The sequence below is a fragment of the Puma concolor genome, chromosome B3 (genome assembly GCF_028749965.1).
Source record: "Puma concolor isolate L17-30 chromosome B3, mPumCon1.1.hap2, whole genome shotgun sequence".
In the NCBI taxonomy this organism is placed as follows: Eukaryota; Metazoa; Chordata; class Mammalia; order Carnivora; family Felidae; genus Puma; species Puma concolor.
Window position 1 is genome coordinate 9,540,210 of NC_141672.1, and position 22,381 is coordinate 9,562,590.

At 53.2% G+C, this 22,381-nt stretch overlaps 1 protein-coding gene across 2 annotated transcripts in view; it reads right to left on the reverse strand.

Moving 5' to 3' along the window:
* The window catches only part of BDKRB2 (bradykinin receptor B2), a 30,979-nt gene extending 8,875 nt beyond the window's left edge, over nucleotides 1-22,104 (reverse strand). Inside the window, exon 1 of one of the 2 annotated variants that reach the window (XM_086708863.1) lies at nucleotides 21,311-22,104. The gene's annotated coding sequence lies outside the window, so the exon portion shown is untranslated. The remainder of the gene's footprint in view (nucleotides 1-21,310) is intronic. The other variant, XM_086708862.1, reaches the window with a different exon arrangement.
* Between the last annotated feature and the right edge of the window lie 277 nt (nucleotides 22,105-22,381).

Below are 22,381 nucleotides of genomic sequence, written 5' to 3' on the forward strand. Positions count from 1 at the left end.
CGAATAGGCCCTGGGATTATAAAATCTGATGTCAGAGAGCGATCGGAAGGAATGTGGGAGAGAGCTTGGCGCAGCTCAAGCTGGCACGGGGAGGGGGGAGCGGGGGGGGGGCGGTGGCCAGGCGTGCGGCACTCTCCGTGTGACCCTGAACGGGCCACCTTGCCCCCCCCCCCCGGGCCTCGATGTCCTGGTCAGTCCCCCCGCAGACTGACCCTCTTGGCTGGAGTAGAGGTAGAAGGGGGGGGGTGACCCTGCGGCTGGGCTCCCCCCTCGTTGCTCACACTGATGTTCAGAAGGAAGCTTCCAACATTCTGATTCCCTTGTTCATCTGCCTCAGAATCCTGTCCAAGAAGGACTTGCTTTAAAAAAGATCTCCCTTCGTTGAGTCACATCGACACTGGCCGTCCGTTCTGCCAGGAGTAAATTCCACCGGAGTCTCAGAGGGATCCGGTTTTGGTTTGTGTCTGGGGGGCTCTGAGGCTGCAGCCGCCACAAAACACACAGTGCCACTTCCTCAAGGGCCAAATCTCGCCTTGTGTGGGCCCCCCAACCTGGGATCCCAGCCGTGGCTGCGTTTTGTGGCAGCGTTTTGTGGCTGCGTGCTAAAGCAGGGAGCTGTTGCCCGAAGCGAGGGTTGAGGGCTGAATGGCAAATAACCCCGTATTGTGTGGTCACTCTTCCCACCGGGGCCGTCCCAGCCCTGTTGGTGCGTTTTCAACACCCCTGTGGGATTTGCTTTCACCGAAGAGGGCGGGCCTCGTGCCTGAATCTCGTCTGACTTTAGTAGCGGGGCTTTTATACGGCAGGCCATTGTATTTATTTGTCACAGGTTGTTGTTATGACAGATGACACTCGTTTACCGTTTAGTAAGAAGGTGGCCACGTGAAGTGACCGTTCATAAGTAAGTCTATTAAAGAAGTAGCTGGACAAGTGGCAATAGTATTGCAGAGCCCGCAGAGGGAGTGACCGAACTGGGGGGAAACAACCCCAAAGCACCCTAGAAACTTGTGTCGCCAGCCAGGGGGCCCAGCGCGGCAGCTAGAGGCTTCCGGGATCTGAACTGGGTCCCCCTCTGCTGGGCTTGTCATTTGGGGCTTAGTGTAAAAATAGCCCCCACCTCGCAGGGCCGCGGTGAGCAGCGGATGAGTCAGTGCTTGAACAGGCACAGAGCATGCGGTCAACGTGTTCCAGAATGTGAGCTGCCCTTCCCGCCCCTGTGGGAGGGCTGGTCTGCTTCGGCCACACCACAGGAGGCATGGGATTTCGGAGGGGACCCTTCCGTGGGGCCTGCTCTCCCGCTCACAGACCCAACCTAGGTTTTTGGACACTGATCCCAAAGCTGGGTGGAGAGATGATGAGGGTGTCACTGGGACATCGCCGGCCCCGCGGATCTGGGGGGAACACTTGAGAGTGTGCGTGTGTGTGTGTGTGTGTGTGTGTGGCCCTCTACCCCATTATACTCAGCACCCCGAGTGGGAAGGGCCCTCCCCCTCCACCCTGCCCCCTCCACCCTGCCCCCTCTACCCTGCCTGCACTGATCTGCACATCCCAGTCTCTCGAACACCACTTGCTCCAGGAAGAAGTGGGATGTCTCAGACCACCCAGCCCTTTGGAGTCCAGGCCAGAGCTGGAAAGAACCGAGGTCTCTTGAATCACATCTTAGAGCCCTCTGCCAGACACATCTCCAGAACAAATGCTTTCCTCTAGAATCGGATCTACATGAGTGCTGGGTAAGGATGCGGCTTACAGATAAGCACCCAGGGAAACTTTAGGCCACAGTAAATACTGGGGGGGCTGGGGAAGGAGGTGGGCTCATGCACCACGTGGGCCTCGGCAGCGGGGAAAAAGCATGGCCTGGCCACAGAATTTCCAAAGGACTTTTTTTCCTCTTTGTCCCTAAAAAAAAGGCCATACCCGACTACGGGGAAGGATGGGGTTCTGGGAAGTCCTCCCCTATTCCAGGAACTCCTAGAGAGCTGAATCGAAGATCCAACCCAATCATGTGGGTCCTTCTGGCATTTGGACACTTTATGGGCCTGGAATGTTTTGGAAACATGTACAGAGAATGTAAGAGGAGCAGAGCCCCTCACCCACATGCTTTCTGCCTCACAGGGTAGGGTGCACTCACCCAACTCTGCCCGCCCTCAGATACCCCAGGGCTGGCTCAGTCTTTATGCTTTGCCTCCTTATTATGGAAGGTTCTTCTGTTCAACTAGTTTTGACTCTTTTCCCCACATTGGTTTTTAGAGGGTTTTTTTGTTTTTTTTTAAGTTTATTTACTAAAAAAAATTTTTTTAATGTTTATTTATTTTGAGAGAGAGAGGGAGAGAGAGAGAGAGAGAGAGAGAGAGAAAGAGCACGCGCGCGCATGAATGGGGGAGGGGCAGAAAGAGAGAGAGAGGGAGACACAGAATCCGAAGCAGGCTCCAGGTTCTGAGCTGTCAGCAGAGTCCGACGTGGGGCTCTAACCCATGAACTGTGAGATCATGACCTGAGCTGAAGTCAGATGCTTAATCAACTGAGCCACCTAGGCGCCCCAAACTATTTATTTTTGATAGAGAGAGAGCACAAGCAGGGGAGGGGCAGAGAGAGGGAGAGAGAGTCCCAAGAAGGCTCCAAGCTGTCAAGAAAGAGCCCTGAGGGCTTGATCCCATTGACCCTGAGATCATGACCTGAGCTGAAATCAAGTGCCAGATGCTTAACCAACTGAGCCACCCAGGCACCCCTGGGATTTGGAGTTTTAATGAGAAACTTCATTGGACATTCTAACACCAATCCTTCCCCTTAAAAAACAAAAAACAAAAAACAAAAAACCCTCCCTATTTGTTTTACAAGATAACAACCAGTCAAGAGCATTTGTGTTCAAAACTCCCAGAGTTCTATCCCTACGCACATCCACATGCAAGCATCCTTTCTTCTCCCATGATTTTACATGGAATATCATATCAAGTCACTGTATTTGCTTAGTGTTAGTTACGAAACCATTCCTTTATTCCAATCCCTTTTCATGTGCTAGATTTTCCCTGTGCCAAGTGAAGGAAAAGAAACCTCATTTAAAATGGGGTCAGGAGGCCGGCAGGCAGACCTTCAGTGCTGCTCCCGGCAGCCCTCCACAGCCCCAGCAGAAAACACGCAATCCCAGCAGAAGGAATCTCCGGCTTCCCCTTTACAGCCCCAGGGGGAAAAGAAGGAAGATTGTCTCTTCGCTCAGCAACAGCCCAGCCAATGAGAGATAGACGCAGCTCAGCCAATGAGAAGCCACTATACTTCCAACTCCCAGTTTCCTCCAATGGGCTTTTTGTTTATAACAGCCCTCCTGACTTCCCCCCCCTTCCCTCTGGAAAAAGAGCCTTACTCTGTTCTCCAGGCTTGTCCGTGGCTTCGCTGTAGTTATGTGTTTCACGTTGTGATTCTGTTACTCTCAAATAAACCATTTTTTTCTGGTAAAAGAACTGACAGTCTTATGTTTAAGGTTAACATGCCCCAGCCACTGTCACCCCTCTCCTGATCTCCAAGGACGTTCCCTATGTATGCTCCCACCTCCTTGCCTTTGCTGGGGCTGCCCACCCCCGTCTGGGTGCCCTGTGCAGGTGGCTGTGGCCTGTGGGGATGGTGCGGACCGCTCAGCTGGCTGCATGGGGCCTGGGAAGTCGGCAGTCCCTGGGGCCCCGCTTTGGGGGTGCAGTGGGGAGCTTGATGGATGGGCTACAGAGGAATGGCCACCGTGTGTGTGTGTGTGTGTGTGAATGTGGAGGAGCATGGGCTGAGTCCCTGGAGATGTCCCCAAAGGGTTGGAAAGACAAGGGACCGGGGTTTCATAACTGAGATCCAACCAGGTCAGAATCCCAGCTCCAACACGGACTAGCCGTGTATAACCTTGGACAAGCCGCCGAACCCCACCAGACCTCGGTGTTTTCATCCATCAAATGGGGATGTTCATAGCGCCTATTTTGTGGGTTTGCTGTGAAGATAAGGAGGAGGATGAAAGCGAAGTGCTCCCGACAACGTGTGACCTGTGTGCGGTGCTCCGTGAACGTCAGTGTGCCCTTCCTCTGTGCCCTGTATCAGGTTGCTGCCAACAATTTTATTGGAGGAAAGAATTTTGCTTTCATGAAAATGCTCCACCTACTCCCTTTTACAGAAGGGAAAACGGAGGCCCAGAGAGGCGATGAGATGTTTAAAGCGACACAGCAAATAAGTGCCAGCCTATGACAAGAGCCAAGTCCTTGCCTGTCTCCTGCTGGAGTGGCCGTTATTTAGGGGTTTGGTACAGGCCAAAGGCGATGTGGGTGTCTGGAGGCATTTACAAGACTGGGGCCATTGGGGACAGAGCCCGAGGACCCGTCTTAATTGAAGCACGGGATTCTTGTACCGGGTATATTCCTCCTTCCTACTTCCTTCTGCCCCCGGAAACTCTTTCTAGGTTAACCTGACAAGATCCTGGAATACTAGGGTGAGAAGGGTTTTTGAACACTATTTCATCAGACTCCCTCACGTTATAGAAACGGACACAGAGACCCGGGGATGGTGGGTGTTCCCCCAGGACGCACAGCCGGCTGGTGGCAGAGCTCAACTTTGAAACCAGGTCCTGGAATCCTGGAATTCTGGAATCCTGGCACCCAGGCCCCTGTTCTTTCTTTTTTTTTTTTTTTTAAATTCCACAGCTGCCCCTGTCCTATGCAGAAGAAAGAGCTGTGTGCTAACATTGTCTGATTGTGAACACGTTAAAAAACCCCAACTCAGGGCGCCTGGGTGGTTCAGTTAGTGAAGCATCCGACTCTTGATTTTGACTCAGGTCCCGATCTCACGGTCAAGAGATTGAGCCCTGCTTCAGGCTCTGCACTGAGTGTGGAACCTGCTTGGGATCCTCTCTCTCCCTCTCTCTCTGCCCCTCTCCTGCTCTCTCTCTCTCTCTCAAAATAAATAAACATTTTTAAAAAATATAAAAAAAAAAACCCCACAAAACCGCATACCCCTAGCCCACGCAGGTGTGGATGGCTTACACCAAACCTGAGAGCAGTGCCTTTGTGCAATTATAAACATGTCCTTCCCACTTTCCTATAGGTTCCAGGGTTTCTGTCACAAGCAGGTCAAGAATTTATAATGGGGGGGGGGGAATAGAAATCCTTGCAATAGAGCCTTGCAAAACAGGAAGGCTGTGTGTCCACAGGGAGTGTGTTTTCCAGAAAAGCAATCCTTTGGGACAGGCCCAGGCTTGGGTATGCTGAAGAACGTTCATTTCTTCCACAGACGCTCAAGCTCCCTGAGAGTCCTGGTGGCCCCTGGGAGGCCCGTGGCCCTGCTGGGGTGGCAGGAGAGGGCGGTGGCCGGGGGCCTTTGCCAAACTGGCTGCTGGCCTGGCCCCCCTGCCATGTGCAAGGGTGTCCGTACCGGGACCGTCTTCCCAGGAAGCCAGTTTACAAAACGAGGAGGTGATGACGTAATAAACGGAGACTTGGAGCCAGCTGAAGAGAAAAAAAAAAATGACACTTCGTGGCACGAAGTGGTTCGGGTCCTGTCCAAGTTGCGTGCAAGAGGAACAGTGGAGAACACGCAGTTTGGGGCACGCAGAGTATTGTCCCTTCCTGCCACGCTGTAGCCTCTGAGATCTGGTCTCTGAAGGGACCTCTACTATTGCCCATTCGCTTCCTGGGAGGGGGCTTCATTCAACAAACTTTTAAAAAAAAATTTGTTTTAATGTTTATTTATCTTTCAGAGGGAGAGAGAGAGAGAGAGACATTGCATGAGCAGGGGAAGGGCAAAGAGAGGGAGACACAGAATCCAAAGCAGGCTCCAGGCTCTGAGCTGTCAGCACAGAGCCCGATGCGGAGCTCGAACTCATGAACCGCACAATCATGACTCAGCTGAAGCCCGATGCTTAACCGACTGAGCCCCCCGGACTCCCCACCCGGGCTCCCCCATTCAACAAACTCCTATTCCCCATTTGTTTGTCATGTTCGGTGTGAGATATAGTTGGCGATGAGCACAGACACGGCGGGCAGGATCAAATGAACTTGGACATCAAGCCACAGCCTAGTGCCGTCCTTCGAGGACCGTCTCCTGTCTCTGTCACTGAGCACCAGGTGTGCCCTGGGATAGACACTGTGACATCTCTGGGACTTCGTTTCCACGATTACGATGAGGGGTTGTCATAGATGATTCTGGAGACCTCTGTACAACCGTGTCCTTAAAGGAAATGAGCTACCACGGGGAAACAGAGGCAGTGGATTAGCACCCTGCAGTCTCAGGGGCTCATCTCCCCACTTGCTGGCATCCAAAGGCTCGTATGGAGATGGATGGAATGAGCCAGTCTTAGCAAGTTCACCTTCTCCTGGCCTCCCTGAAGCCTCTGAGGATCCTGGGCCAGGCCTGCCCAAGACACGACAGCCACAGGCAAGCCCGAGCCTTGCCCAGCCCCGTGACTATGGCCCTCGGCCCAACTCTGCTTTGGAAGGTGGAGCCCATTGGAACCCAGGGAGTCAGCGCTGAGAATTCCAGAGCTCCAAGTTCTGCCCTGGTCACACCTTGTCCAGAAAGGAGTGGAAGGGGACCGTGTTTCTTAGTGTGGATCTGCAAAGGAACTGGCCTTGAGTCTCCCAAGGCCAGAGAAACAGAGAGAATGGGAAAAGCTGGCCCCGGGTCCCCAGCACAGGTAAGGATAGCATGCTGGGACTCGGGATGCAGGGAAACCCGGGCGTGTCTTGGGTTTGTCTGGCTGATGACCTGTGGCAGGAGCCCTGGCCCCTTGGGTAACTGGGAATAGCTTCCCATAAAAAGGTAGTGTGAAGGCCAGTGACAGGGTGTAAAGCACCTGCAAAACAAATCTATTTGCTTTGCACATCTCTGCAGTGTAGGGACCATTGTTCTGTCCCTATTTCACAGATGAGCAAACTGAGGCATGTCTAGCCGGGATCTGAACCTAGGCAGAGCCCCTGGTTTGTGTTTTTGTTTTCGTTTTTTAGCTTATTCTTATGGCAAGTTTTTTTTTTTAATTAAAAAATATTTTTAATATTTATTTACTTTTGAGAGAGAGAGAGAGAGAGAGAGAGAGCAAGTGCAAGAACGTGCACACGAGCGGGGGAAAGGCAGAGAGAGAAGGAGACACAGAATCCGAAGCAGGCTCCAGGCTCCCAGCTGTCAGCACAGAGCCCCACGTGGGGCTTGAACTCACGGACCTCGAGATCGTGACCTGAGCCGAAGTCAGACGCTTAACCGACTGAGCCACCCCGGCGACCCTTATGGCAAGTTTTAAAGATCTACACAAGCCGACAGGCTCCCATCATGAATCTCTGTGCCCATCACCCGGCTTCAGTAATTGCCAGTTCACGGTCACTCTTGTGCCTTCCACACCAAAACCTACCCGACCCTTCCTGTAAGTTTTCAAGCAAATCTCACGTGCCTATCTGTTCCGTGACTACCTCAGGGTGTTTCTAACACATAAGGACTCTTTTCAAGAAGCTTAACTGTGCATCCATGATCACATCTACCAGAAATCAACAGTAATTCCTTACTAGCATCAACTCTCCAGGCAGTGTTCCAATTTCTGATGGTCTCACGATTTCATATTTTTTCCCAAGTTATTTTTTCTTTCTCTCTCTCTTTTTTTAAGTAGGCTCCATGCCCAACGTGGGGCCCAAACTCACAACCCCGAGATCAGGAGTTGTATGCCCCTCCGGCTGAGCCAGCCAGGCTCCCCAGGGCTATTTTCTTGAATCAGGACCCGAATTATTTGTCACATTGGGTTGGTTGATGTGTCTCTTACGTTTCTTTTAATTTAAAGGTTTCCCTGGCATCTCTCACTCTGTGTTTTCTTCCTTTCAGTTCGCTTGTTCGTGAAACCTGGCTGTCTAGGGTTTCCCACAGCCTAGAGCAGTGCTGTCTAGTAGAGATTTAATGTGAAACATAAAGTAATGTAAATTTTCTAGTAGTCACATTTAAAAAAAAAAAGGAAAAAGAAGCAGGCTAAATTAATCGTAACAGTGTGTGTGTGTGTGTGTGTGTGTGTGTGTGTGTGTGTGTGTGTTATTTGAGAGGGAGAGAGAGCGCAAGCAGGGGAGAAGGGTGGAGGGAGAGAGAATGATTAGCAGGGAGCCTGACACGGGGCTGGATCCCATGACCCTGGGACCATGACCTGAGCTGAAATCAAGAGTTGGCCAGGAAATCTGCAACCACCTTAGATGGAGAGCTGACTACTGGTCCCATTTTACAGATGAGAAAGCAGAGGCCAGAGTCACACAGCTGGTACCTAGTGGAGCCAGGATTTGAACCCCGGTGCCTTGCTGCGCTGTCTCTCTTTATGGTGCCGCTCTAATGGTAAACTAGAGCCAGCAGGGGCCCTCGGTAGCTCCCAGCTGGTTGGAGTACGCCAAGGGTGCGGGGCACAGGTGGCTTCCTGGAGGAGGCCATCACCTGAGGCTTTGGCCCAGAGCAGTCCCACCAGGTGATCTCCCCCATACCGTTTTCATGCATAGATCTCATTTTCCTGGCTTTTCGGCTGGGATGCCCGGACGGCCAAAGCATGGTGTTGTTGGGGTGTGACTGGCACCGTCATCTGGACGGCTCGAGGGGTTCCCTTAATCCGGAGGCAGAGAGTCAGGGGGCTGAGGCAGCCAGGCAGCAGAGACGGAGGAGGTGGGGCAGGAGGGAGATGGTGGGAGGGGGAGATGCGGGAGGGGAGATGCAGGGCGGAGTGGGCTCCGGAGGGGGTGGAGTGTGGTGACCAGGATGGGTCAGTGGCCTTGAAGGGGCTCGTAGCGTGGAGGGTGCGTCCTGTGTGGTCCCTCCACCTGCGGATCTAGGTGATCCTTCACCTCCTCAGAAGCCAGATGCGAATAAAAGAAACTCTTAAGGTTTTCTGCCTTTTGTCCATGTCGCTGCTTCCCTTGGTGCAAAGCTCTGTCAGCTTCCTGCCCTGTCTGCCTTCTGTCACCGATTTACAGCCTCCCTCCGGGTCTGTCTGTCCTGGTGTGGGAAGTTGGTGCCTGAGAAAAATCCCCCCAGGGACCGATTCACGCCCCACCCCCCCAACCCCAGGCCCTGGCGTGGGGTAGACTCCCAGTGAGCACTTTCTCAGTAAACACTCCCGCCGCTCACTTGAACTTGCCCAGGACCTCCTGCAGGAGGAAGAGCCATCCCGCCCTTTAGCCCTTGGGACATCTGTCCGGACGAGGGTGGCTTGTTCAGCCAACGGAGAGGAGCCAGAGGCGGTGGTGTGCCAGCAAAAGTTAACAACGGGCTCTCAGGGAGAGAAAGGCCTCATGTGTAGCCTTTGGAGATTGTCGTGGTGGTGAGTTGATTCCTGCCATGGTTGATTTCAAGCCCGATGTGATGCTCAGCGAGCTCACAAAGTTCCTAAGCATGTAACCATCGGCGCACGCCCTGGGCAGAGGTGTACCCCTGCCTTCTGCCCATTCCCGCTCTGCGAGGAGCCCTTCCAACTCCTGTTATCCTTCACATTCAGCTTCATATCCCCTCCTCCAGGAGGCCTCCTGGGGCCCCGGCTGAGCTCTCCCTGCAGCGAGGCTCCCAGCCCCTGTGCTCCCATTATGTCTGAGCTCACTCTGTGTCCACAGCCGCCCCGACTGTCTCTCTCCCTGCCAGGCCGGGTGTGCTGGAACCGCGTGAGACGCCTCTGACTTCCCCTCCACCGGCCCTGGCCCCGGGGCCGGCGCTTGGGAAATATTTGACGGAAGGACGAATGACGACGAAGGTGACGAAGGTGACGCGGAAGGTGACGTCGGCAGCAAACGAGTGTAGCATCTGCCGTGCGCCCGCTGCGTTCTGAGCGCAGAAGCAGCGTTAACTCACTTGACCCTCGGAACAACTCTGAGTGGGCACGGATAGCCCCATTTTACAGGAAACTGAGCCTCAGGAGTTTGGTGGCCAAGCCAGGCCTGGGACTCTGTGCCAAAGTGCCCCCGTGTACCTGGGTTTCCCTCAGTCCTGTAAGGAGGGTGGGGCTCGTAGGATTGTCCTCATTTTGATAAACAACAAAACAGGCTCAGATTACCCCCCTCCCCACCACACACGCACACACACACACACACACAGAGTCTTTTCTTTCTCTTTGCACCTTTACGCCCATCCCGACTGCCATATTGTCAGTCCCTGGAGCATAGGGACAGGGTCCTTGCTTCTCAGAATCCCCGATCCTGGCAGGCAGGGTAGCAGCTGACAGAGGCTTTGCCGAATTGCAATGCTTTTCCTGTTACTGGAGGTGTTCTAGTAGAGTCTGGGCAGTGTTTCTGGTGTATTTGGACCACGATTTCTTGAACTCTACAGGTCGAGGCCCCAGGACTGCTTATGGCGGCCCGATCCAAAGCCGCGGCCCTGTTCGCCCTTGGCCTTTCTGTTTTGAGACCCTTAGGTTCAATCCATCCGTGAGAAGGATGAGAGCTGTCAACTCTGTGTCAGGTTATTCACAGACCTGATCTCCCCGACTTCTCCAAGCAGCACCGTGAGACGGTTATGCTGGGTATGACAGCACCCAATTTCTGGGTGCAAGATGAACTTCAGAGAGGTCTTGTGGCGCGGGTGCGGTGGAGAAGAGGGTCGAACACAAGACCGCTGTTATCTCTTCATGTAACCCTGCCGAGGAAGGTTTACAGCTCAGCTGACTAGGGGTCTTGCAGACTCGCCCAGGGCTCTAATACCTTCGCAGACCCTGCCAGGGGAGAGGCGGGGTGAGGGGGGAGGCAACAGGACCCCAGGGTTTACCATTTCTGGTGCTCAAGCAGGTGGAGAATTCCCACTTCCCGAGCCAGGATCCGGAAGAATTTCTGACATGCACGAGCTTGCCTAGGTCCCTTGTATTTCACGGTTTGGGAACTAGAAACAAAAGCCTCTGAGATGCCCTGCCTGGCCCACTGTGAATCCGTGCCAGGCACGGGCCGCACCCAAAATGCTCACCTTCCCACACAGTCTACTCAGTTTCCGTATTGGGGAAAGGGGTTTGGTTTTTAACAGGTTCTCAGCAGGGATTGCTATTAGTAGGAGTTTGCATTGATGAGATACCAGATCCCTTGTCTTCAGTCTCTGGCTCCCTGGCTCCAGTTTCTGTAGGCACCCCTCAGGGCCAATCCAACATAAAAGCAATGGGCATAAAAACAGGGTTCAATGGGCCGGTCTCAGACTGAGAAAGGCAGGCAGGTGTGGCCTGGGTATCTTCTCTGAATAGGGTCAGGCAGGTTCCTACACCTGTCTCCAGAAAATCCAATTTTTGGATAGTTTGCTGAGACACATCAAGAACCTAATTCCCTTCCTGTTTTGCTTGGTATTTCTGAAAATGATCAAAGGACAGGAAAACAGAGATGTTGATCAGCATTTAGAAGAGGAAAAAAAAAGAAAAACTGAAACACTTAGGATTGGGAAATTGGTTATGTATGTTAAAAATTAGGGGCGCCTGGGTGGCGCAGTCGGTTAAGCGTCCGACTTCAGCCAGGTCACGATCTCGAGGTCCGTGAGTTTGAGCCCCGTGTCGGGCTCTGGGCTGATGGCTCAGAGCCTGGAGCCTGTTTCTGATTCTGTGTCTCCCTCTCTCTCTGCCCCTCCCCCGTTCATGCTCTGTCTCTCTCTGTCCCAAAAATAAATAAACGTTGAAAAAAAAATTATGCTCCAAAGCCTTTGCCAAAAGAAAAGAGAGAATATTTCTGACATCATGTCAAGCAGGAGAAAAAGCAGAGCATAAATTATATACACAACACAATAGGAAAAAAATCTGAAAGGCAAGACACCAAATTATTAACTAATGGTGTTTGCCTTTGAGCCTGGGATCCTGGGTTGCTTTTGTGTTTTCTTTATTCTTTGTAGTAGCCTCCAATTTTTCTATGAAGAATATATATTACTTTTGTAACCGAGATATTTGAATAAACCGAGTGTTTTCTCCTATTTAAAAAACATAGGGAATGAATCATGGGCTAGCTTATATGTAAGGAAGATAATCAGCCAACTTGCGTTCAAAGCGAAAGACTTGCTTACATAAAAACTGGTAAATAAATACGCAATCATGTTTTTCATTTTAAATGACATGTTTAAAGTATTTATGAACTGTTTCTTCAGTGGTTTCCTGTTTACCCAACCACCAGCTCCAAGCAGGTGGATTCAGCAGGCTTCTGAAACCCAAGGAAAAGTACCCAGATGAGTACTGGGGACGGGGAGGGCCGTCCTAGAAAGATGCGGTTTCCTGCCGGGCACAAGCCTCTCAATGTCAAGGGCTCAGACCGATTTCCTGAATTTGGGGTCCCCAGGAAACAAAAGGAAAAGGCAGAAGCAAATCCTTTCCTGATCTGTGTTCTTGATTTTGACTCGTGCCTCTGTTGCCTGGGTTACGGCTTTGAGTGATTTTTTTTTTCACGACGGTAGCAGAGATGGCGTGTTTTGTGAGCCCTTTTAGACGTGAGCCTGTCGGTCTGCTGCCTTTGCTCAGGGAGGACCATTCAGTACCACAGTCTGTTTCCCTCCTCAGTGTGTAGATGTTCCTCTGTTGGGGTCTGGTGTATTTGCAGAAGACCTGAAAGCAGCCTGCTTTTCCTTCCTCTGTGTGTTGCCTCCGCTTTCCGCCACCACCCCCCACCCTGGTTTATTCAGCTGCCTCAACTCGTCACCCTAGGGCAGGTCAGCTCTGACCTGTGAGATAACAGAGCTGTGTAATGAAAGACCTTGGATGACAGAGTCTCACTGGTGGCATTCAGATCCCAGCTCCGACATTTACTCATAGTGGGACATCGATTCGGGGGCCCCCCTCTCTGGGTCTGGGTCCCCCCACTTGTAGGACACGGCGCTTTATCGCCAGCGTGTGGGTTGTGGTGAGAACCCAGCGGATCACTCCTCACACTCATTAAGCCTCAGTTCCATTTTCTGCTTCAGGAATAATAGTCACTTCCAACGTCCCCGCCAGATCCAAGGGCGGTTCTGTGCGGTGAATACCCTTGGTGGCCCCCCCTCTGCCCCTTCAGCCACAGCCCCCGTAGTCCGAACAGACTCTCGGGAGAAGTGCCCCAGGTCTCTTGCAAGGAAAATCCCCATGGCTGGTACTTATTCTTACAGTAAACACGTGTCCAGGGCCAGGGACATGCAAGGTGTCCCCGTCGGGGCTGTTAGCGCCCAGCTGGGGCTTCCAGTATTACATCCCGCTGTGGGAAGCACCCACAGTGGGGTCCCTCTCCTCATGCCCTTGCCTAGGCAGGGAGGCGTGATGTCCTCACGGGAAGAACCAGCCCAGCCCAGCCTAACTTGGCCTCTGACTAGCTCTGTTTTGCCTCCGGAGACATTTCCTTGACTCTCCAGTGGTTATACCATTCCTGCTTAGTGGGTTTACCGGGAGGAATACTTAAGGCAGTTCTAGGTGGCCAGGGAGCCCAGGCGTGGGGCTGAGATATACTTGTGGCATGAGTAATGGCCCAGTCTACCCCACTGTCACCTCTTTCCCCAGTTAGTCGTACCCTCCACTTAGCTTGGGTCTTGGACCCTCATGGGAAAGGAACTGAACACTGCCCACAAAGGCGACTCAGACTTTAGTGACGTGTCACAAGTTGGATGGGGGGCCGAAGAGGCAGCAGAGAGGCAGTGTGTGTGTGTGCATGTGTGTGGTCTGTGTGTGTGTGGGTGTGTGTGTGTGTGTGTGTGTGTATCAGCGGGTGACAACAGAGGCCCAGGACCGGAAGAGAGGAGACCTCGCCATTTGGCACTGGATTTGGGACGCTTGGAAGTAAGCCATGTGTGTGACCGTCCAGCATCCTCTGGGGATGCCACCGGGGGTCACAGAGGCAAAGTGCAGTGTCAGAGTTTCTTGGGCCCTTGGCTCTCTCTCCCACAAGGCTCTGCGTGCCTTGTGGGCAGGTGTCTGAGCCGCGGAGCCCAGAGCACTGTCAGTAAGTGGCTCGGGGAGGCTGGGACAAGAGGAGTCCTGGCATTGTGTGGGCACCTGCACGCACCATCCTGCTCTATCGGCAGCACGACGGCTGTGGACAGGCTCCCCTGGTGCAGGGGAGAGAGGAGAGGCTCAGAGAAGGCCGGGACTTGCCCTACGTGTCTCAGCAAACAATCGGCCAAGCCTGGGTCAGAATGCTGGGCTACGGGCCAGCAGGCCAGTGTCCCCCTCACCCCACCCCTGCCCAGGGGCTGTAGTGGCCGGAGGCTACCTGCTGAGAAGCCTGCTCTCAGCAACCAGATAGACCTTCAAAGGAGCTGACTTTGCAGAGCGTTGTAGGTCTATGAATGGCTGCCATGGGCCCCCCTGGGAAAGGACCCTCTTCCCTTGGGGAAGGGGCCCGCGGTTTGGGGCTGCTGAGCTGAGAAGTGAAGTCCCATCCGTGCCCCAGAGCCTTTAGGACGTGGGTGCTGGCTTGCACGGTGAGGCCCATAGGGGAAGAAGCCTCGAAAGTCCCAAATCTGTCTGTAGTGACAAAGAGGTCTCCTTGGAACACGTTTTCTCGAGGAGGCCAGAGGCCATCTCAGGGGATTCCAGGGCTTAATGGCTTCTGATGGCCAGATGCCTCTTACTGTCTCTGCAGAGTCTGATCTCCCAGGATGCCTGGCTGAGCCTACCCAGGTGCGGGCCCCACGAGCCAGGAGGGTGCTGTTAGGTCTGGTTCTGGGTCACCTCGTCCCCCGCAGCCCTGCTCTGTGCTAGTCTAAGAAAGTTCTTTCTCCCAGATGGGACCAGCTTAGTCCTGCCAGATCATTGCCTTTTCTTTAATCTAAAGAATCCTTTCTAAACAGTTATTAAGCTTCAAAATTACAACAATTTATTAGCCATACCTTAGACTTTAGTTGATTTCATTGATCACAGTCATCTTGTCTGTAACATCTTTTCCTTTCTGGGATTATTTGATGGGATTAATGTGACTGGAATGCACAGACAAGTAAAAAAAAAAAATTTTTTTTTTTTTTTTCAGAAAAACTCCTCCCCAGAATCTGAGTATGGCAAGCAGTTTCGGGATCCCTAGCAGCATCCCAGTGCCCAGCACAGAGCCCATACGTAGTAGATGCTCAGTGAACGCACTTCCCCCAACAGTCACAGAATGGACCAGAGGGCCGCCTGCCCCGCCACCCTGCGGTCCCTCCTGTTCCCTTGCTGCCTCTCCCCTGCACTGGCTGCTGGAGGCAGGTGCCAACGTGTGAATTGTCCTCTCACTGCCTCTCCCCTGTACTGGCTCCGGGAGGCAGGTGCCAGTGTGTGAATTGTCCCCTCCCTTCATTTGTAGGACAGACCCAGGGTGTGGGAAACGGGCAACCTGGAGGATTTTGGCTCCTTATTTGCATTCTTTTTCATTTTGTTTAATACATTGAAATTTCTGCAAAGGGATATGCATGCTCATGATAAGAATTTCCATGAAATTCTATGAAATTCTCCTACGAAAGTGTGTGGAGCGACCAGGAAACCTGCCTCCTGGCTCTGACCCCTCCCCCTCCCAGAGGTGCTCTTCTGGGTTTCTCAACGCTCCTTCCAGGCATCCTCTTTTTGGTTTTGGGGTTTTTTTTTTTTTAAATGTTTATTTATTTTTGAGAGAGAGAGAGCGAGTGGGAGAGGGGCAGAGAGAGAAGGGAGACACAGAATCCTAAGCAGGCTCCAGGCTCCGGGCTGTCAGCACAGAGCCCGATGCGGGGCTCGAACTCATGGATGGTGAGATCGTGACCTGAGTTGAAGTCGGACGCTCAACCCACTGAGCCACCCAGGCGCCTCTCATTGTTTGAGGAGGACACGGGAGCATCTCCAAAGCACCACATCTTGGTCGCCCGTGCATTTAACAAGCCCGACACCCGCTGCTGTTTTAATGCCTGGGTGAGACCCCAGACAGAGCAGACACTTCCCAGCTCCTTTCAGGAGGCTTCCAGTTCTATTATTGTTTGTAGATGAATGAACCAAGGCTAGAAGAGGCTAAGTGGTGGTCCCAGGTGACACGGCTGGGGAGGAGTGCAGCCGGGATTCCGTCCTCGCGGTGGCCTCAGAACCAGGAGGAGGAGGGGAATCAGGGAAGGAAGGAGCGGGGAGGGGCGAGGCATCGCTGACCTGGGAGTCTATTGCCTCCACGCGCCCCAATTCGTGTCTCCTGCTTCCCACTGCTTTGGCTGCCACAAATGATGTGTGCAGACCCACCTTGCCCGCGGCCATTGCCCCTGCTCTGAGCGCACCTGTACCTCTGTCCCCACCTGGCCCGCCTTTGTACCTCTCCCACCTGTCCTTGAATCCTAGCCATTCATTGCCGGACACTTCCGGTCAGAAGAGAGCCCAGAGACCCCTTCTGCCGCCCTTGTTTTACTAATTGGCAAAGCGGGGGTCCAGAGAGGGGGTGGCTTGCCCAAGGTTCAACCCCAAGGCAACACCCTTTGCTCCCCTTGGGCTTCCCGGGGAGGGGGGCGGGGCCCATGCTAGGCAGGTCCAATCGCAGGGGCTCTGGAAAGACCCCAGAGAGCCTCCCCTCAGGATCAGGCTGTCACCTTGCCCTGCAGGTGTGTCCCAGTGTGCAGTAGGTAAACCCGCGCTGGGCTCTATCTTTTCCTTGGAGGGGATCCAGTTGGGTGGGGAGGAAGGCCCAGCATGATGAGTCCTAGCAGTCGAGGCCCAAGCTGCTGGGCTGGGAGCTGTCTGGACTCTCCCAGTTCTCAGGACGGGGTTTCTGCCCGTTCCTGAGTTGAGGTGGGGGGGACCGTGATGGGTCCCAGGTGCCCACGGTTTGCGGGACCCACGTCTCTTAGCTGCTAGGACTGAGAGAAAGGGCCTGGGGAGGGTGGCGTGGACAGGGCCTGATTTCTCCTCAAGTTTGTTCCCCTCAGAAAGCCCTTTGCAAAGGCAGTTTGTCTCCCAGGTGTGGGCAGAAGCCCACCAGCTGTGAGGAGTTGGAGTCCCAGGGGAAAGCCTGGGTGTCTGCAGGTGGTGGGAGGAGGGGACCAGGCTCCACGTGACTTTGATGCACAGTGGCGTTGGGAAGTGGCTTAGTCTTTCCCCATCGGGCAGTGCCCACACTGGACTGCAGTGGCTCAGGGAACCCGCAGGGAAGAGGAGGAGAAGCAGTGTCACGGGTACAAATCAGCACGATAACAACCACAGAAGTGACAGGCACTCTACAGTTTACGACATCCTGAGAGGTGTCCCATCCAGGTACTGCTGATTTTAAAGTGTGGACCCATGAGGCCCAGAGAAACCTAGTGACTTGTCTGAAGTTGCTCTGCTGTCTCGTGAGTTTGGACTGGGGTCTGGAAGCCAGCTCTCTGTGCCCCACCTGACAGGGCTCCACAGAAGTCAGGAGGCCCGCAGCTGCTGGTGGTGGTGGAAGGTGGAAACCTAAAGGTTAGGCCCTGAAGGGAAGTACAACAGGGCTCCTGCTGTCACCACCCAAGGATGAGGTGTCTGGGAACATGAGCACATGTGTATTGGGATGCTCTTTTCCCTGGGAACTCCCAAGATGTAGTGGCCCCACAGCAGGGCAAAGACCACACCTCTGATAGTCCCAGATCCATCCACCCATCCATCCACCCATCTAACCATCCACCCATGCATCCATCCACCCATCCATCCATCCATCCATCCATCCATCCAACCATTCATCCATCCAACCATCCATCCATCCATCCATCCATCCATCCATCCATCCATCCAACCATCCATCCAACCATCCATCCACCCATCCATCCACCCATCCATCCATCCATCCATCCATCCATCCATCCACCCATCCATCCACCCATGCATCCATCCACCCATCCATCCATCCATCCAACCATCCATCCAACCATCCATCCATCCATCCATCCATCCATCCATCCACCCATCCATCCACCCATCCATCCAACCATCCATCCAACCATCCATCCACCCATCCATCCACCCATCCATCCATCCAACCATCCACCCATCCATCCAACCATCCATCCATCCATCCATCCACCCAACCATCCATCCACCCATCTAACCATCCACCCATGCATCCATCCACCCATGCATCCATCCATCCATCCAACCATTCATCCATCCATCCATCCATCCATCCATCCATCCATCCATCCACCCATCTAACCATCCACCCATGCATCCATCCACCCATCCATCCATCCATCCAACCATTCATCCATCCATCCATCCATCCATCCATCCATCCATCCACCCATCTAACCATCCACCCATGCATCCATCCAACCATCGATCCATCCATCCAACCATTCATCCAACCATCCATCCATCCATCCATCCATCCATCCATCCACCCATCCATCCATCCACCCATCCATCCAACCATCCATCCAACCATCCATCCATCCATCCATCCATCCATCCATCCAACCATCCACCCATCCATCCACCCATCTAACCATCCACCCATGCATCCATCCACCCATCCATCCAACCATTCATCCATCCAACCATCCATCCATCCATCCATCCATCCATCCATCCATCCATCCACCTCTGCTAGGTGGGCACCTGCAGTGATTCCGATACCTGCTTGCACCTCACAACACCCTCTGAGTTAAAACTCACCATGGCCTTCAGACATAGAAATGATTATCCCCATTGCACACCCGAGAAAACAAACTCAGAGAGCGTCCCTAAGGAGGAAGCAGTCGGGATTTGAACTCATGTGTGTTCCACCCTGCTTTGTGCTGTGACGATTTTGCCGGGGCTTCTATTTTTCTAGCCCTCAGGACCTCACAGATCCCCACTTTGATGACAGAGTCAAAGAAGTAGCTGACTGTTTGGGTTTGCAGTAGAAAATGTGTCTTGGTTAAGGGGCTGTGGAGGTTTAGCTCCGAAAGGACCTACAAGGACTGGAGTTGGACAGTCCAGCCCCAAGAACTAGAAAGTGGCCCATCGCTCAGTAGGAGAAGTTTTGCTCCAGTCTAAGAAAGGTCTTTTTAACAGTAGAACTCTCCTGAGATGGAGTGGGCTGCCTGGTAAAGAAGGGAGCTCCCCATCCCTGGAAGTGTGTGCACTAAGAAAGATACTCACAGGTCAGGGGATTCCTAGACTGGGTAGGCGTTGGAAGTGATGTACTCAGGGAGTCAAATCTTAGTAAGTTCTGATCATTTGACTCATGGTCTTGAGATAGTCTGAATCCTCAAAGCAACACACTTTGTGTGCTTTAAAAAAAAAAAAACTAGACTGTATTTTGGGGGAAGTTTTAGGTTCACAGAAAAATTGAGCAGAAAGTACAGAGACTTCCCATATATTCCCTGCCCCCACACATGCACAGCCTTCCCTGTGATCAACATCCCCCACCAGAGTGGTGCATTTATTACAATGAACACCTATACTGATACATCATTATCACCCAACATCCACAGGGTTCCCTTGGCATTGTATATTCTATGGGTTTGACAAATGTATAATGACGTGTATCTCCCATTACAGCATCGTAAGATTAGTTTCACTGCCTCTCCCTAATCCCTGGCAACTACTGCTCTTTTTACAATCCCCTAGCTTTGCCTTTTCCATAATGTGATATAATTGAAACCATACAGTATGTAGCCTTTTCAGATGGGTGTCTTTGATTTAGTAATTCCATCCATCCATCCATTCAGTCATCCGTTCAGTCATCTATCGATCCATCCATCCATCCATCCATCCTCTCATCCATCCATTCATCCATCCATCCATCCATCCTCACATCATTCCATCCATCCATCCATCCATCCACTCATCCATCCATCCATCTACATCCATCCATCCATCCATCCATCCATCCATCCATCCAGTCATCCACCAAAAAACGAGAAGTGCCTGCGTTATGCTGAGTGTGGTTCTCTGTGCAGGGGAGGCAGCAGTGAACTCACAGAGGAGATTCTGCTTTCATTCTGAAAGCCAGTCCTTAGCATTACCCTCTGACCCCCTCTGAACTTTCAGGCCAGACACAGTCATTATGTTAGCAGAGACCACATGGCACAGCTGTTTCCCCTGCTTGGTCCCTGCTTGGCCGGTATCTTCCTGAATTTGGTCTAAGCCAAAGCCCTTAGTTCCCCCCACTCCTCCAACCTAGACTCAGTTATTTGAACTTTCCCCTGTGTATACATGACAGAGCCTGAGTCCTAGAGAGGCCGATGGCCCCCGATGGCGAGCAAAGGGCTTGGCTGGGGTTATGTCCCCGTGCTGAGACTGTTTCTTCACCCCTACCCTGAGGGGCTTGGAGCACAGAATTGCAGGGGTTTTGTGAATTTAGGGCAGACCTGAGATACCACCCTAGGGTTTCGCCTGTTGTGGGGACGGCACGGGGTCATTCTTGTTTTCGATGTTTTTCCGAACTTCTCCTGGCTGTTCCCCACACCTGCCTGCCTTCTCTACCGCACGCAAGGGGAAAGCAGCAAACTCCTTCCTCGAGCCTGTGGGGCTCCCCATCATCCCACCGCTGCCAGGGCCTAGAAGGCCATAGAATAGTTTTCCTCCAGAGGATGTAACAGCACCCTCTGGGGTGGCCCACCCCACCCCCAGCCAAGCCCTTCTCTCCTTTAGAGAAAGGACCCCCGTGATCTCACATCTGGATCACAGCTCCCACTTCCTGTGGGCTGGCGGGAGCCACAGGCAGCCTGTGACTCAGGGAGGCACATTCTAACCTGCCTGGGAGAGCAACGCCCATTGCCCACCCCAACCCAGGCTCACGAACCACCTGCCCTCAGTAGCTCTGACTGGGCACTGACTGCACACGTGGGGCTTTGCAGGCAAGCACGAGCCCATTTCTACCTTTGTAACCACCCCGCCAAGTCATATTTATGCTCAGGAAACGAGGGGGAAAATAATTGGCTCAAAAATGTTACCCAGGGGATGAGAGCAGAGCTGGGACTCCAAACCATGCAAAGCCCACGCTCTGAGTGGTGCCCAGTTTTATCCACGACAGGCAGGACCAGCACAGGAGGGAGCGTTTATAAACCTTCTCCCATCTGCCGCCTGATTTAACTCCGGCCACCCTGGGAAGCCAGCAAGTAGAGTTCTTTGCAGACAGAGAAGCTGAGTCTCAGAGAGGTTAAGAAACTTGCCTGGGGTCACACAGGGCCAGTGATCAGCACAGCTGTGAGATAAAAGCCAGGTTCCAGAGTCTACACCCCACACCCATCCCTGCTGTACGACGCTTGCTCCTTACTGCTCATGTCCGAGGCAGCTACCCAGAATCTACAGAAATCAGATCGCTAAATTGTTTACACAAACACACACATGCCTGTCTCGATTCAGGGAGAAGACAAATCTAGAACAAACAAGATCATTCCTCCTGTTTGGGAGCCGTTCTTGTGACTTGCCAGGACTAGGAAAGGGAAAGAACTCCCCCCCCCCCCCCCCCCCCCCCCCGCCCCCAGGACCTGAGGGAACTTTAGCCCTTGTGACACTCACCTGCAGACTCTCTCTTGGTGCTGGGACCTCCTGTCCTCCTGGCAACGGCGAGGCGACTGGACCAGCCCCCGTGCAGGACTCACCTTGTCCAGAGTGAGCCACGGGAGCACCTCGGTGGCTCCCTCCGTGCGGCAGGGCAGCCCGATGTCCCCACCCCTCCTAGGAGCTGCCAGAGCAGAGCCGGAGTGGCGGAGGGAACAGCTCATCTTTCAAGGGCTGGGTGGTGATGTCATCACCCTCCTGGGCACTTCCTCCCTCCACCTCCAGCCCAGCCCAGTGCTCCTACCCAGCGACAGGGCCAGGCTGGCTACACTTTCTAGAACCCAGGCAGGCAGAGGCCACACAGAGGTGGTTACAGCTACCCTGTGAGCCTTGAGAGCTCGGTGAGCCACATGGAAGATTTCCAGGTTTGTCTGAGGAATGTTCTATTGTGTAGCCTGGCTGCCCTTTAGAGCCACAGGGTGGCCAATGTGTTGGGGGCTCAAAATCAGCCGGTCCTGGATCCGGGTCCCCGTACTCCCTTCCTTGGCTAAGGGCTTGGGGGAAAGTAGCTTAACCTCTCTGAGCCGTGAGGCGGAGCTGAGATCGTGGCCAGGGTCACAGGGGATGTGGTCAGGATTAACAGCTTTTGCTGTGTGTCAGACGCTTTTTCTAGGTACATCAATGGATTAACTCAGCCAATCCTCACTGGAACCCAGGCAGCCTGGATCCAGAGTCTGTGGTCGGAACCACTGTGCTGTCCCTTTTCTCTGTCACGTGCTGTGATGGATGTGAAAAGTGGATGTGTCGCAGGTGACCCCTAAATCCTAAATAGTATTCTTCCTTCTGGTGTTGAGGCAGGTAGCTGGCGGGCTCCGTAAGTGACCGAGTGTGTCTAATACAACATTTAACTCGTATCATTATTTTCCTCACGTGGTTGTTTTTATGACTGAGTTCCAGTGTAAACAGCGGTCATGCCTCCCAAGGGGGCGACGGAAACGTGGAAACAACTTTAGAGGAAGAAGACCTTTCCTTGGCTTGTTCTGTGGCCACACGTAAGGTTTGCGCTGCCCCCTCCCCCCCCCCCCCCCG